At 46.2% G+C, this 14,556-nt stretch overlaps 1 protein-coding gene across 1 annotated transcript in view; it reads left to right on the top strand.

Annotated features, from left to right (window-relative positions):
- Positions 1–4,333: 4,333 nt before the first annotated feature.
- Positions 4,334–14,556, top strand: part of ADGRB2 (adhesion G protein-coupled receptor B2) — a 164,293-nt gene continuing 154,070 nt past the window's right edge. The window contains exon 1 of the mRNA XM_033957083.1: positions 4,334–4,652. The gene's annotated coding sequence lies outside the window, so the exon portion shown is untranslated. The remainder of the gene's footprint in view (positions 4,653–14,556) is intronic.

Genomic DNA, 14,556 nt, shown 5'->3' with positions numbered 1-14,556 from the left:
CGGTATATAAGAAATAAATTACATTACATTAATAACATGACAGGAACTGGTTCAGGTAAAAAGACAGCAGGAAACAGTAGTAAGAGCAGTGACAGCGGCCGACCCCTATCCGATTCTCCAGGTCTGGGACAGCCAATGGAAGCTACCCAGGTACCACTGAGATTCAGAGAGAGCACTGGAGAACCACCTGGTTACTCTTTTCCAGACAGTCTTGGCACTGACCAGAGAGTGCAATGGCAGAGCAGATAATTCACAGCACTGTCCAGCTAAAGTGTTACTGAGTCTCTGTCTGGTTTCTTGGGGTTTCCAATTCAGTTTGTGTGGGCCTCTTTCAGTTTCCAGCCTGTGGTCAGTTACTTAGCATTTGATGAGGTTCTCTCGGTGCTTTGAGGCTGGGTATTAAGAAGCATATTGTTTAGGGTTCTGTAGTGGTGCACCTCGTTCTCTGCGATCTTCACCCCATTCGCAGGTCTATTCGTGTTTTTCTGTTGAGATTCTGTGTGTAATCTGAGATTCATAATAGGCCTGTTGAATGACACTGTCAAATCATTTTAATGATAGTTGTATTTGGCCAGGGGTTACTCCTGGGGGAATTCTGTGCAGTCTGCTTTTGCAATGTAGACTGGAACAGGCTGTCTCCCTATTTCCCAGCACACTTACCACTCCAGCTCAGCAAGAGGAGGAGGTGAACAGGTACACAACAGGCTGTTTCCATCTTTTCTGCCATCTTGGTCCCCGAGGGTTCCTTTAAGCCACACAGTTGTATGGAGGCCCACATGGCTCACAAGAACAGTCCCAGGCCTGATGTATGGGTGTGCTGGGGGGGAGGGAGGGAGTGGGGGGCCTGGAAGAAACATAGATGGAACAAGAGGGGGCTGACTGAAAAAAGGTGGATGGGTTGTGGGGAAGGGGACTGGAATAAGATGCATGAAGTTGTGGATGTCAAGGGAGGGGGAATGGGGCAAGGGGGAGGGGCGTGTTCATCATGAAACATAGAAACATAGAAGATGACGGCAGAAAAGGGTTACAGCCCATCAAGTCTGCCCACTCTGCTTACCCACCCCCTGTCTATGCCCTAATGACCCAATTTCCTTATCTTGACCCTTGTAGGGATCCCACATGGGTATCCCATTTATTCTTAAAGTCTGGCATGCTGTCTGCCTCGATCACCTGCACTGGAAGCTTGTTCCAATGATCAACCACTCTCTCTGTGAAGAAATACTTTCTGGTGTCACCATGAAATTTTCCGCCCCTGAGTTTGAGCGGGTGCCCTCTTGTGGCCGAGGGTCCCTTGAGAAAGAAAATATCATCTTCCACTTCGACACGTCCCGTGAGGTACTTAAATGTTTCGATCATGTCTCCCCTCTCCCTATGTTCCTCGAGAGTGTAGAGCTGCAATTTGTTCAGTCTCTTTTCGTACGAGAGACCCTTGAGCCCCGAGATCATCCTGGTGGCCGTCCGCTGAACCGATTCAATTCTGCGCACATCTTTACTGTAATGTGGCCTCCAGAATTGCACACAGTACTCCAGATGAGGTCTCACCATGGCCCTGTACAACGGCATTATGACTTCAGGCTTTCGGCTGACGAAACTTCTATTGATACAACCCAATATCTGCCTTGCCTTAGATGAAGCCTTCTCCACTTGATTGGCAGTTTTCATGTCTGCACTGATGATTACTCCTAAATCTCGTTCTGCTGAAGTCCTAGTTAAAGTTTCTCCGTTCAAGAAGTACGTCCTGCATGGATTTCCGCTTCCGAGGTGCATGACCTTACATTTCTTAGCATTGAAGCCTAGCTGCCAGGTTGAGGACCAACTTTCCAATCATGGGAGGGAGAGGACTGGCAAAAGGTGGGTGGAGTGTGTGTGTGTCTTGAAGACTAGGGCATACAAAAGTAAGTTGGGGTTTGCTCGAGAGAGTGGGAAGATACCCTGGGGGGGGTGTGAGAGGAGTCTTGCTGGGAGTTAAGGGGAAGTCATAGGGAGGGCAGTGAAAGCTGAGGGAAGGGAGAGAGAACTCTTGAAGGCAGAGAACAGGTGAACAAAAAGGTGGAGGAGGGGGAGGAAAATTAGGTGTTCACTCTGGCAAAGAGGTAGAGAAAGTCAGGGACTGAACTTACCAAGGGAAGAGAGATATGTTGAGGAGGGAAACTGCTGAGGTGGTGGGGTAGAAGCTAGCTTTTATAATAAGGGAATTCTACACAGAATTTGGCAGAATTACCCCAAATATGAAGACATATCTATCCCGTCTCTGAAGTGTATCAACATAAGAGGTCTACCACTTTCTCTGTCAGCGCTCCATCTCTTTGGAATAATATACGGGAAGAATCAACTCTTCACCATTTTAAGACGAAGCTAAAAACATTTCTTTTCCTTTTCAGGGCTACATAGTTTTATTTTATTTTTGTCACCCTTCCTTTCGTTTTCTTCCCTATGTGTTTTTCTCTTTATGTGATCATTGTAATTCTAGCCCTTTTTCTTTTTGTTCCTGTTTGTTTTTAACCATGTGCTGTTATCTTAAATATGTTTTTTAGTCAATACATGTTTTTTTGACATTGTACACCACCTAGAAGGCTGATTGGGGGTATATGAAATCTTAAATAAACTTGAAACTTGAGACCTAACAAACTCCTGGATTTGCTTGAGGGTAGGGTATGTCTGTTCTCATTTGTCTCCTGCCTCCTTTGCCAAATTGAGGGGGGAAAGACCTCCCCAGGGCCCCCCGCAAGCCTGAAGCAGTGTCCTCCCCCCCCCCTTATTAATATTCTGGGTCTGTGTGAGCTGTGGCCTCTCCACTCTGGCACTCTCATCCTTTTATTGAACAAACACACACTGAAGTGATTTTCCTTTGCTACCTGCTCTCCTTTGAAAGCTTTCACTTTTAATTAGCAATTAAGCAACACCACAAAACACACAAAAATCCAGAGAGACAACTGAAGAAGGAAAGGCCAGAATCTGGGAGAGTGTCCAAGAGAAAGTGGACACAATAAGAGCCCTCTCCAGGACCCAGATTTCCTCACACTGGTATCCATAGGCCTAAAGCAAAACATCTCTGTGGGGGGCTTTGAATTTGTTCCCCTCACTATGGTCTGCTCACTGCAGCGCCAATATTTGTGTCGGTCTCCTGCCATAACCTGCATCTGGCCACTAGGGGTCACCCTTATCTATGGAGCTGTGAGTGATGCAAAGATCAAACCAGGGACCTCTCTCACATTTCTGCACTGCGCTCCTCAGTGTTAAGTCTCACTCCCTCCTCTCTCACTCTCTCTCCCCATCCCTCCTTTACAGTCTGGAGAAGCTCCTTCCTCTCTCTGCAGTGTCAAGTTCGCTCTCTTCTGCCCTCCTGCTTTCTTCCCCTCTCTTCTGTGAGCGTCCTCTCTCTCCCAATACTCTCTTCATCCTACACTCCTGCAGTCTCCCGCTTTCCCTCTCCTTTGAGCAGTCATGTGCTCTATCTCCTATTCCTCTTCTCCATTATGCTGGCTCCCAATCCCCTCTCCCAGTGTACCCTCCTCTCCTCCCTTCTCTGAACTCTCTCTTGACACCTCTCCCTCCTCCATCCCCTCCCCTCCCTTCTCTGCACTCTCTTTTGATACCTCCCCTCCTCCTGGCTTTTCTCTCATTATGTTTCCCCTTCTCCATCCCCTCCCCTCCTTTTCTCTGCACTCTCTCCTGACACCTCTCCCTCCTCCCGTGTCTCCCCTTCTCCATTCCCTCCCCTCCCTTCTCTGCACTTTCTCTTGACACCTCTCCCTCCTCCCGTGTCTCCCCTTCTCCATCCCCTCCCCTCCCTTCTCTGCACTCTCTGTTGACACCTCTCCCTCCTCCCGTGTTTCCCCGTCTCCATCCCCTGCCCTCCCTTCTCTGCACTCTCTGTTGACACCTCTCCCTCCTCCCGTGTCTCCCCTTTTCCATCCCCTCCCCTCCTTTTCTTTGCACTCTCTCCTGACACCTCTCCCTCCTCCCGTGTCTCCCCTTCTCCATCCCCTCCCCTCCCTTCTCTGCACTCTCTCTTGACACCTCTTCCACCTCCCGTGTCTCCCCTTCTCTATCCCTTCCGCTCCCTTCTCTGCACTCTCTCCTGACACCCCTCCCTCCTCCCGTGTCTCCCCTTTTCCATCCCGTCCCCACCCCTCCCCTCCCCTCCATTCTCTTGCACTGCCTTCACTTCCACTTTCCTCTCTGCATTTTCTAGCACTTCCCTGTTCTCTGACCCTTTCTCCCCCTGTTCTCTCTCTTCTCCTCGTTTTCTCCCGCTTCTCTCCCCTCCCTGCATCGCCTGACACTCTCTCCTCTGCCCGTACTGCGTTCTCTCCTGCTCTCTCCTCCCCTCTCTGTATTGCTGGCACTCTCTCCCCTGCCCTCTCTGCATCCTCTCCTGCTTTCTCCTCCCCTTCCCTAGCGCTCTCTGCATTCTGGAGCACAGAACGGTCTCCTTCCCTCTCTCCTCCTCCTCCCCTCCTCCCCTCCTCTGCGCAGTTTCGCTCTCGCCTTCCTTCCTTCCCTCCCTCCCTCCGGCTCTCGCTGTCACACGGCCCCGGCTCCGGCAGCTAAGTGACGGGCAAAGACGGGGCGCCCTGCCGCCTGCCTGGGAGCGCTGGGGATGGCCGCAGCCCCCCTCCAGAGCCTGAACTAGTGCAAGCGGGGACCAGGTGAGGGGGCGCTGGGGGAGCTTTCGGGGTTCGCTTGCCTTGCGGGGAGAAGGGCGTTTGTGCACTTGCTGGGGGTCTCTACGTTTTTGGGGATGGGGCATCTGTGTGCTCTGCCGTTGTGTGTGTGTGTGTGTGTGGGGGGGGGCATGCTTGTCTTGCGCGGTTTCCAGATGTGCCGTTCTGCAGGGAGGGGGCGTCTATCAGATGTGCTTAGCGCAGGGTCTCCTGCTTGTTCTAGAGATCTTTTATATGGGGGGGGGGGGGGCTGCTTTCCTGCATTATCCACAGATTTGGAGCTTACAAGTGCTTGGTCTGCCCTGTTCTCCTGCAGGTGTCTGTGTTGGGGGGGGGGGGTAATATTTGTGCTTGTTTTTGGATACCCCTCCCCTCCCCCCACCTGCAAAAAACAAGTGCTTGGTGTAATGGGTGCCAGACAAGAGAAATTTCCCTTCCTGGGACACAATGAAGGAACTTGTCTCTGCCCACAGAGCTGGCTGCTATGTTTCTCGGGGGGGGGGGGGAGGTCATACATGTGCCTGGTGCAGTTCTACAGCAGGTGTGTGTGTGGGAGGGGGAGGACATATATGTTCTTGCTTCTGTTCTTGAGGGGGGACACCTACATGTGCCTGATCCTGTTATGGGGAGGGACATACTTGTGCCTGGTGCAATTGCACTGCAGGTGTATGTGTTTGCATGGGGGGGGGGGGGAAGAGAAGGACATATATGTGCCTGGCCCTGTTCTGGGCATACTTATGGCATTGTTCTTCAGCTTTGTTTGGGGGGTCGGTGCAGTATCTGCCCCCAGACTTTCAGCAGTGCCAGGCTCTGGGCAAGAGTTGCTGGTACAGAGACAGGCAGGGAAGTGTTGCCGATGGGATGACAGAGCTGCGAGAGGGGGTCAGTGATCACTCAGCAACTTTCTCCTGCCCCACTCGCTTCTCTTTCAGCATCTGGTGATTTGACAAGGTTGGGGTGAAGTGGGAAAGGAGGGGGCGGCAGGATTAGTTGGCATGTTTGGGCTGCTGAAGTCCTGTCCCCAGAACCTGGGAGCCCGAAGCCTCTGAAGAGATTTTGAGGCTCAGCGCTGGGGTTTGTATTCAGGTCCATCACTTTGCTGGCTCTGCGTACTTTTATTTTGCACACACAATTTTGTTAATTGGGTTGGGCAGAATCGTTTTCTCTTTAACTGTTATAGTCTTGCCTTAACTCAGTCCAGCTGGCTCCCGATCTTGGCACCAGCGCTCCATTTCGGAATTTTGACGTCTCTCATTCGTGGATGGCAGGTCTGAGCAGGCGTTTGCTGTTCTTCCAGCTCAAGAACTGGACACGCACAACCCCCTCCTTCCCCACCCATTATAGCACTTGGTTAACTTTCTTCTGCTCAATCTCGGACTCTTGACTGGAGTGTGAATTCCAGTGAGCAAGGTGGCTTTTTCTGTTTGCCTGAACATGACTGCACAAGCCTTGCAGCCCTAAGCAAGTGTTCACTAGCAGTTGTGCTGATGGGATTGAGGTTCTCTTGGGAGCCTTTTCTGTGGCGGCAGAATTCTCCTTTTGCCTTGCAGAATTTGGCATGGGGACCGCGAGACAGCAACATCCAGGAAGCAGTAGGATGTGGCAACATCCACCGGGCAGGCAGAATAGAGAGAATGCAAGGAGGCTGCAGTGGCAGGATCAGCCCACGCAGACTGAAGAAGGCAGCGAGAGATGCAGTGCCAGGCGAGTAGGGTGTGGGGAGAGGGGTTGAGTCAAACCTCTAGGGACAGGAATAGAACTTGCCTTGAGTTACAACTGAAATGTAAGAAAACATAAGAACATAAGAACATAAGAAGTTGCCTCCGCTGAGGCAGACCATAGGTCCATCCTGCTCAGCGGTCCGCTCCCGCGGCGGCCCATCAGGCCCATTGACTGAGCAATGGTCTATACCTATCTATACCCCCCAATCCCTTTTTCTTCTAGGAATCTATCCAAACCTTCTTTGAAACCATTTAGTGTTTTCTTGTCTACAACAGCCTCTGGGAGCGCGTTCCATGTATCTACCACCCTCTGAGTGAAAAAGTACTTCCTAGCGTTTGTTCTAAACCTGTCCCCTTTCAATTTCCCCCAATGCCCCCTTGTGCTTGTGGTGCCCCTTAATTTGAAAAATCTGTCCCTGTCTACTTTTTCTATGCCCTTCAGGATCTTGAAGGTTTCTATCATGTCTCCTCTAAGTCTTCGCTTCTCTAGGGAGAAAAGTCCCAACTGCTTCAATCTGTCGGTATATGGGAGATTTTCCATTCCCCTTATCAGTTTGGTTGCTCTTCTTTGTACTCCCTCAAGTACCGCCATGTCTTTCTTGAGGTACGGCGACCAGTACTGGACACAGTACTCCAGATGCGGCCGTACATGTAGAGAGCCAATGAACTGGGGGACAGATAAAGGTGTCCAGGGTGAGAGAGTTGGGGGGGGGGGGAGAGGAAACTGAAGGACAGAGAATGATGATGCCTGGGATGGGGGTTGGGGTAGGGTAGAGAGAAAGAGGGGGGTGGGGGACAAAAGGAAAGTGTGTGCTTGGGGAGGGGGGGGGGGGAGGTTTCAAGGTTAAGGAAGCCAGGCCAGGATTTATATGAGACGTCTGTAAAGTCAATAGACAAAACTTTGCAGAATGATCCTGAGTTGGCCCCTTTTCATCTGTTGCTGGGGTCAGGACTGATATGCACGGGGCTGAGAACAGGTGTAGGAAGAAACCCCAAAGCTCCACACTCTCTGTTCTGCGTGTGAGCGTCAGTAAGGGTTGGAGGGGGGGCGAGGCCTTTTGGGTAGTTGGGACCAATGAGCGGAGGAGGCCTAAATGGAAGCAGACACCTTAGTCTTGTTCTAGGGGATCAATATTCAGCTGGTGGCAGTCAGCATTTTGGGTCTATCGCCAGCAGTATCCAGATATTCAATGGCGGCTCGTGTCTGAACACTGGCATTGAATATGATTTATTGGAAGCTTCTATAATGCTGTTAATTCAGAGCGGCTTACATGAGCTTCCGTAATGGTGTTACAATACATGAGCTTCCGTAAAGGTGTTACAATACATGAGCTTCCGTAAAGGTGTTACAATACATGAGCTTCCGTAATGGTGTTACAATACATGAGCTTCCGTAAAGGTGTTACAATACATGAGCTTCCGTAATGGTGTTACAATACATGAGCTTCCGTAAAGGTGTTACAATACAGAGTTAGCGTTTTCTGAGTTGGTTCTCAGTACAGCCCTTTTAAACCATCAATCAATCCTCTTTCTTATTTCTTTCTGTAATATAAAATCAATCTAGCTTCTTTTACATACCTATATAAAATATATCGTATATTTATTCATATTATACTGGTTATATGTAGCCAGATAGCACTTATCTGGTTAAGTGTTATAATTCAGATCAGTTATGTGGTTCTATTTATCTGGCTTGACTTATCTGGTTAAGTTCTATCACACTTAACCATAAGAAGATAAGAATTGCCATAATGGGACAGACCGAAGAGCCATCAAGCCCAGAAGCCTGTTTCCAGCAGTGGCCAACCCAGGTCCCAACTACCTAGCGAGATGCCAAGTTGCTAAATTGATTTTATGCTGCTTCTCCTAGGAATAAGCAGTGGATTTTCCCCAAACCAACTCAATAATGGCCTATGGACTTCTCTTTTAGGAAATGATCCATACCTTTTTATAAACCCCGCTAAGCTAACTGATTTCACCACATTCTCTGGCAACGAATTGTGTGAAGAAATATTTTCTCTGGTTTGTTTTAAATCTACTACTTAGTAGCTTCATCGCATGTCCCCTAGTCTTATTTTATAGACTTCCTTCATATCAGCCCTGAGCCGTCTCTTCTCCAAGCTGAAGAGCCCCAGCTTTCCTCATAGGAAAGTCATCCCATCCATTTGATTATTTTTGTCACCCTCCTCGGTACCTTTTCTAGTTCCGATATATCTTTTCTGAGATATGGTGACCAGAACTGCACACAGTATTCGAGGTGCGGCCGTACCATAGAGTAATACAAGGGCCTTATAACATTTTCATTTTTGTTTTCCATTACTTTCCTGATAATTCCTAACATTCTCTTTGCCAGCTCCACCTCTTGACTACTCACAAAATAGCTAGTTTTAGTCAAGCGCTAACTGGATTTATTCAGCGGCTGTTTCAGTAGATACAGATGGAAGGCACAGGAACAAGAATAAAAAAGATCTCCAAGAAACAATTACAAGTCGTCAAAAAAATTAGAGATGGAAAGCCATCACAATTTGAGATACTTGTCCAATAAGGATATTTTATTTTAGCATTCTGTTTGGACCCGACATGGTCCATGTTTCGGCTCAAATGAGCCTGCCTCAGGGGTCACAATGAAATATCATGTGCTGTTACATATTAAAACAAATATTTAAAGCCTATTGCGCGAGAAGGCATTTTCGATACCCGCACTTTCATGTGAGACTCATGTAACGCCTGAGGCAGGCTCATTTGAGCCAAAACATTGACCATGCTGGATCCAAACAATGCGGTAATAAAATATCCTTATTGGACAACTATCCCAAACTGGTGGCTTCCCTTCCCTGTCTTCCTGCATGGGTGTTTCTCTATGAAATTAATTATGGGGTCAATTAAGGCTATGTTTGGACCATCTCAGCTTTAATAATAATAATAATAACTTTATTCTTCTATACCGCCACAATCTTGCGACTTCTAGGCGGTTTACAATCAAGAGAGCTGGACATTCAGCGAGTTACAATATGCAGATAGTCAGAGATTGCTTAAAACAAAGCTTTTTTGCCGATGCATATCTGTGAATTGCTCCCTAGGATTTTGATCCTCATCTAACTGTAGTGATAGTGAAGGATGATATGAAGGAGTCTTAGGTTCCACTTCTTGAGTTGATTTGAATTATATCTGTGTTATTTTGGAAACCGCTGAGACTCCAGGCGGTATATACATTTTTTAAATAAATAAATATTTTGTGAAGCACAATGAGTTCCTTGGGTCAAGACACAGTGCATGAATGTTACATGGTGTGGCTGCATCAGTCCCAGCTCTAAAGCCAACCCTGCAGAGAAGAACAAATTTCTCTTTGGGAATCTGTTATCTGGTTTGTATTTCCTATTTTCTTTTCCACTTCTCTTTCTGCTTTCCCCATCTCTCTCCATCTTTGTCTCTTTCTGCTTCTAGTGCCTTTCCATTTTCTCCTTCACTTCATCTTTATCTCTTCCTCTTTCTGCTTTCCAGATCACTCTCTTTTTCCATGGTCTTACACGGCTTCTGTCTACTTGCCCTGTCCTGCCATGGCAGTTTAGGGACACAAATATTTTGGCTGAGTGCGTTAATATCATGTTGCGATTCTTCTCCTGACGATTTTTCATCTCTGCCATTGCCAACCCCGCAGTCATTTCTGGGCAGGGCATTGCCTTTACAGGAAGGAAGCTCTGCATACCCTTGGCATTCTTTTTCCTGGTATCAACAGGGATGACATAGTTTGAAAATGCAACTACATCACTGAGAATGCCACTAAAGAAAGTGCTCCTTGGTGGCTGTTATTAAAACTGTGGTTTAAAAAAAAAAAATTAGGTTGGTTCTTCAACTTAAGACTTTGCTGTCACCTGAGACTTTTCGATTGGTAATGTACTCTGGGGCCTCATACCTCACCTGCTCACTCATACTGCCTGAAGACACCAATCTTCCTGCGCTCTGTGTGGGGGAATGCAGGATAGAGAATGTCGCCCCAACGCTATGGAATGCTTTACCACAACAACTTAGAGAAGAACAACATCTAGATAATTTCAAGACCAATCTGAAGACATTTTTATTTCGAGATGCTTTTGTCTGTTATTAGTTCCACCTTTTTCTTCTTCCCTTTTTCTTTTTTTCCTTTTTTTTTTGTTTTTTCTTTTTTTTCCAAATTCTTTCTTTTTCTTCCCCTAATCTTTCGATCTCTTCCTACCTTTTTCCTCTCTATTTCACCCTTTTCTTTATCTTTTCTCTTCTTCATCTGATTGGTTCCAACTTATTTAACCAACCGCTTTAATAAAAGCGATCCTACCCAATATGTTTTTCCCTATCCCCACTATTTCCCTCTCTTCTCCAAAATATGTAACTTCCCCCCCCCCTTTCCCTCATATCCTCACTTTCATGTTAGTCAAGTTATGTCTTTAATGTTCACCCACTATATTTTATATTTTAAATTTTTTCTTTTTCTTTTTTCCTCTGTATAAATTTTATTGTGAACCGGCCAGATACTTGGTGATGGTCGGTATAATAAACTTGAAACTTGAAACACGGGGACAAATTTTTCCCTGTCCCCGCAGAAACTCAATTTTTGTCACTGTCCCTATCCCATTCTGTAAGCTCTTCCTTAACTTCACAAGCCTCGAACACTTATGATTTTAAAGTGTTTGAGGCTTGTTCAGATGAGGATGAAGCTCGCAGGACAAGAAAAGAACTCACAGGGACGGAACGGGAAAATGAGTTCCCGCGGGGATGAGAAAAAAGTTGTCCCTATGTCATTCTCTAATGCAGTTATGTGTAATCCCATTTAGATTACTGTAATTCTCCATATTGTGGTCTTCCCCAGTAATCTTCAAGGGCTTTGCAAGTGGTCGAGAATTCTGCTGCCTGTGTAATGGGAAGTTTAAAGACACTAGAGCATAGTACTCCATAACTTATTCATTTGAACTGACTTCCAGTTTTCTGGAGAATGAAGTTTAAAATTTTACTGTTGGTATTTAAGGCATTAGTTGATAATGCTTCAGTTGCTGTGTCAAAGAGTCTAAAAATGTGTCAACCTAACAAACTTCAGATCTCAGGAAATGTTGTTATTCAACCAGATCCAACTTGAGGAGGATTGTTCTCAGACTTCTTTCATCATGGCTCCTCCATGGTGGAATGACCTTCCTCTAGAGTTAAGGCAGTTGGGCTGTTTGGCTCAAGCTTTGCCTGCTTTTGATAAGTTTGTTTTGTTTGTATGTGATATGAATTTATGTATTTAATTTTATAACCCATTTAGATCATAGATAGATAAATAAATAAAACTTGCAAGGTTCTATAATTTTTCTATCTCTTCAGCAAAGAGGGAATATTGTCTCATTTTATTCACGAAAGACACCAGGCTCATCCAGATTTTTAGACTTCTTAGGCAACGAAATCCTCCTCCTGCTGATGACCTTGCTCTGACCTTGGTAGAGAAGGTTGCCAATATCTGTTCTTGCCTTCTTTCCTTGAGTGATTCTCCTGATTGTGCTACCTCTGACTCTTCTTTTCCTTCTTCTGTCTCCAATTCCTCTTCTCTTCTTTCCTTCTTCCTTTTAGCTGCCACACCTCTGGAGTCTGAATTAGTTTCTAGTAGCTATGTCCTCCTCTACTGCACTTACAGCTCCAATTCCTACCTCACTTTGTACCACAACTGTATGTCAGTCACATCCAGGACCTTTATTTTGATATGAAAGCAAGACATTATTCCTTGCCCCCCCCCCCTTTCCTGGCTAAAGGAACCACAAGGGAATCCCACAGTTTCCTTTAACTTCAAGTCAAAAGGTAGGCCCAGGAGCTTGTGGGTGCCTTGGGGTCATCAGAGCCCAAATCCTGGGGGAGCATGTTTCTCCTTTTTGTAGGACGGGCTTGCCTGGTTTTTCCTTGGGCTTTCAGTGCTCCAGGGGACCTCGGACTCCCATGTAGTACAGAGGCAGTAGCCCCAGGCCAACTTCCTCCCTAAAGAGGGGGAAAGGGGGGGATTGGAGGGAGATTTCTGGGGAGGGGGATTTCTGGAGTTCACGGGGATTGGGGGATAGGGGGTTAATATAAATGACACATGACTTGGTACTGTTATGTTTTGTTCTAGCGGATTTCCTGCTTATTTCGTTGTATTTTGTACTCTGATGTATTGCTATGGTTCTGCATTATTTCTGTCAATAAAAAATTGTTTAATCCTAACTTCCAGTCAAATTTCCGCTCTATTGTTCATCTCTGAAGTGATTGAGATGTTAATTGTGATCCAGCTTTCATTGTTTCGACCATAGCACTGAGAATGCCGTCTTTGCACTTGTGAACTGTCAGAACTAATCTGGAGAAAAGTTTCCATGTTCTTCCAATTCCTTAAGATCTCTCTCCTGCATTTGATCTGATGAACAGTCCATTCTTCTGTGGAGACTTTCAGAGCTTCATATCTCAGGGACTGCATTTTCCTGGCTCTGTTTCTCTTTGGAATATCATCAGGGATCAGTATTACACCCCCTTCTTAGTTCCCCTGGCTTTCCTTATCCAGCCACCGGGTTTCACTGTCTTTCTTTCTGGCCTTGACATTCAATTAGCCACTATTGGCGCCATCACCACTGATCTATTTTCTAGTATTTCCTTACAACGAGACAGAGTTGCAAATGGGCTTTCAAGCAATGGCTTAGATTTGGAGGGATTCAGTTTGGCACAGTTGTGTTCCTGAAATGGATAACCTGGACATACAGGTGAATAAACTGGACATACTGGCCTCACTTGTGTATGCTGGACACTACAGACATTTTAAACCTATATTTTCCCATAGCAAGGCCCAGCCTGTACATTGTTGTCTGTGAACACATGTATCCTTTGAAATGCTAACCCAGCTGGCCTTTGTGCTGCAAAGTTCCTGTCTCCATTCCCTGCTGGGAGGATATTTCTCCAAGGTTCTGCTGAACTGTTATCAGTGCTGTATGACTTCATATGCCAGGCGCTCTGGAAAGCCATAAAATATTTATAACGAGCAAGGATCCCTGCAGGATGATGTGGGTGTATCAAGATGAGAGAACTTGGTACCAAAACATTTGCTCCCTGTCTCTGAACCGAGCTATGGGAACCAAGCAGCTGGATTGTTGAAAGGTCACTATTGCCAACTTTCAGCATACACAGAACTGTAAAACCACTAATTAGCATCTGCAAGGTGATAAGGATCTCAGAGCTGGAGGAAGAAAGTTCACCAAGAATTCTCTGTTTCTGCAAGGGCCCCCCTATTGGGGGGGGGGGGGGGGAGTGAGAGAGACGTGAACTGAGAGGAGGAATAGTTAGGTATACATTTTTGTACCAATAGGGAATTACATGACCAGAATTTGGGGATGTGCTTTTTGGAACAAAGGAAGAATTTCTCTGTATAAAAAAACACGTGCATTTTAGGTAGAGCCAGAGAGATTTGCTTACTTATGCTGCGGGGAACTGCTAGCCCCCTACTAAGCATATGAGTGTTAGTTCTGCTCTCCATTGCATATTCTGAACTGACAATATATTTACTACGCCTTTGCTACTGCAATTTTGTAAGTTTTTATACTAACAATAAACAAATATTGTCTGTTTTTAGAACATACAATGCTGTCTCATAGTCATTCCAAAGAGGTAAAATAAGTGGCATTACTTCATTCCCTTGGTATGGTCTACTGTTAGTTAATGGTACTCAGATATGATTCCAAAATTCTGTTAAGATTCTGGGTATCACTCTAGATGCCTAACTTTTGATTTAGGATTTCTTCATGAGATTAATCCTGAAACAAGTGCATAACATTTGTTTTCTCTTGGACCTTCTCTTCCATTCTGTGGTGTTGTCACACTTTGATTATTGCAACTCACTGTTCCAGGGTTTAAAATCTCTCACATCAGAAGGCTTCAAGTGAGTCGCACTGCGTTTTGGAACTGGGAAATGTGCTCACGCCACTAGCCTTGGTAGAAGGAGCTTTGGCTTCTGGTCTCTTGTCATTACCGATCAGGTCTTCTCTTCCAGACATCCTTCCTTCTTGTTCAGTCCACTCAGTATATTCCCCTGCTTCCTCCCTTCATTCCTCACAGCACAATCTCTAGTGTTCGTAATCTTAGAAAGGTTTTGAGGGCGCTGGGAGCTCTTGGCTTCAGCATGTTGGAATCTTCCCTCTGAAACCGCCTCCCCG

Source organism: Geotrypetes seraphini, chromosome 8 (genome assembly GCF_902459505.1).
Source record: "Geotrypetes seraphini chromosome 8, aGeoSer1.1, whole genome shotgun sequence".
Lineage (NCBI taxonomy): Eukaryota > Metazoa > Chordata > Amphibia > Gymnophiona > Dermophiidae > Geotrypetes > Geotrypetes seraphini.
The sequence above is the reverse complement of the archived record's forward strand: the minus strand, read 5'-3'. Positions and strand labels throughout refer to the sequence as shown.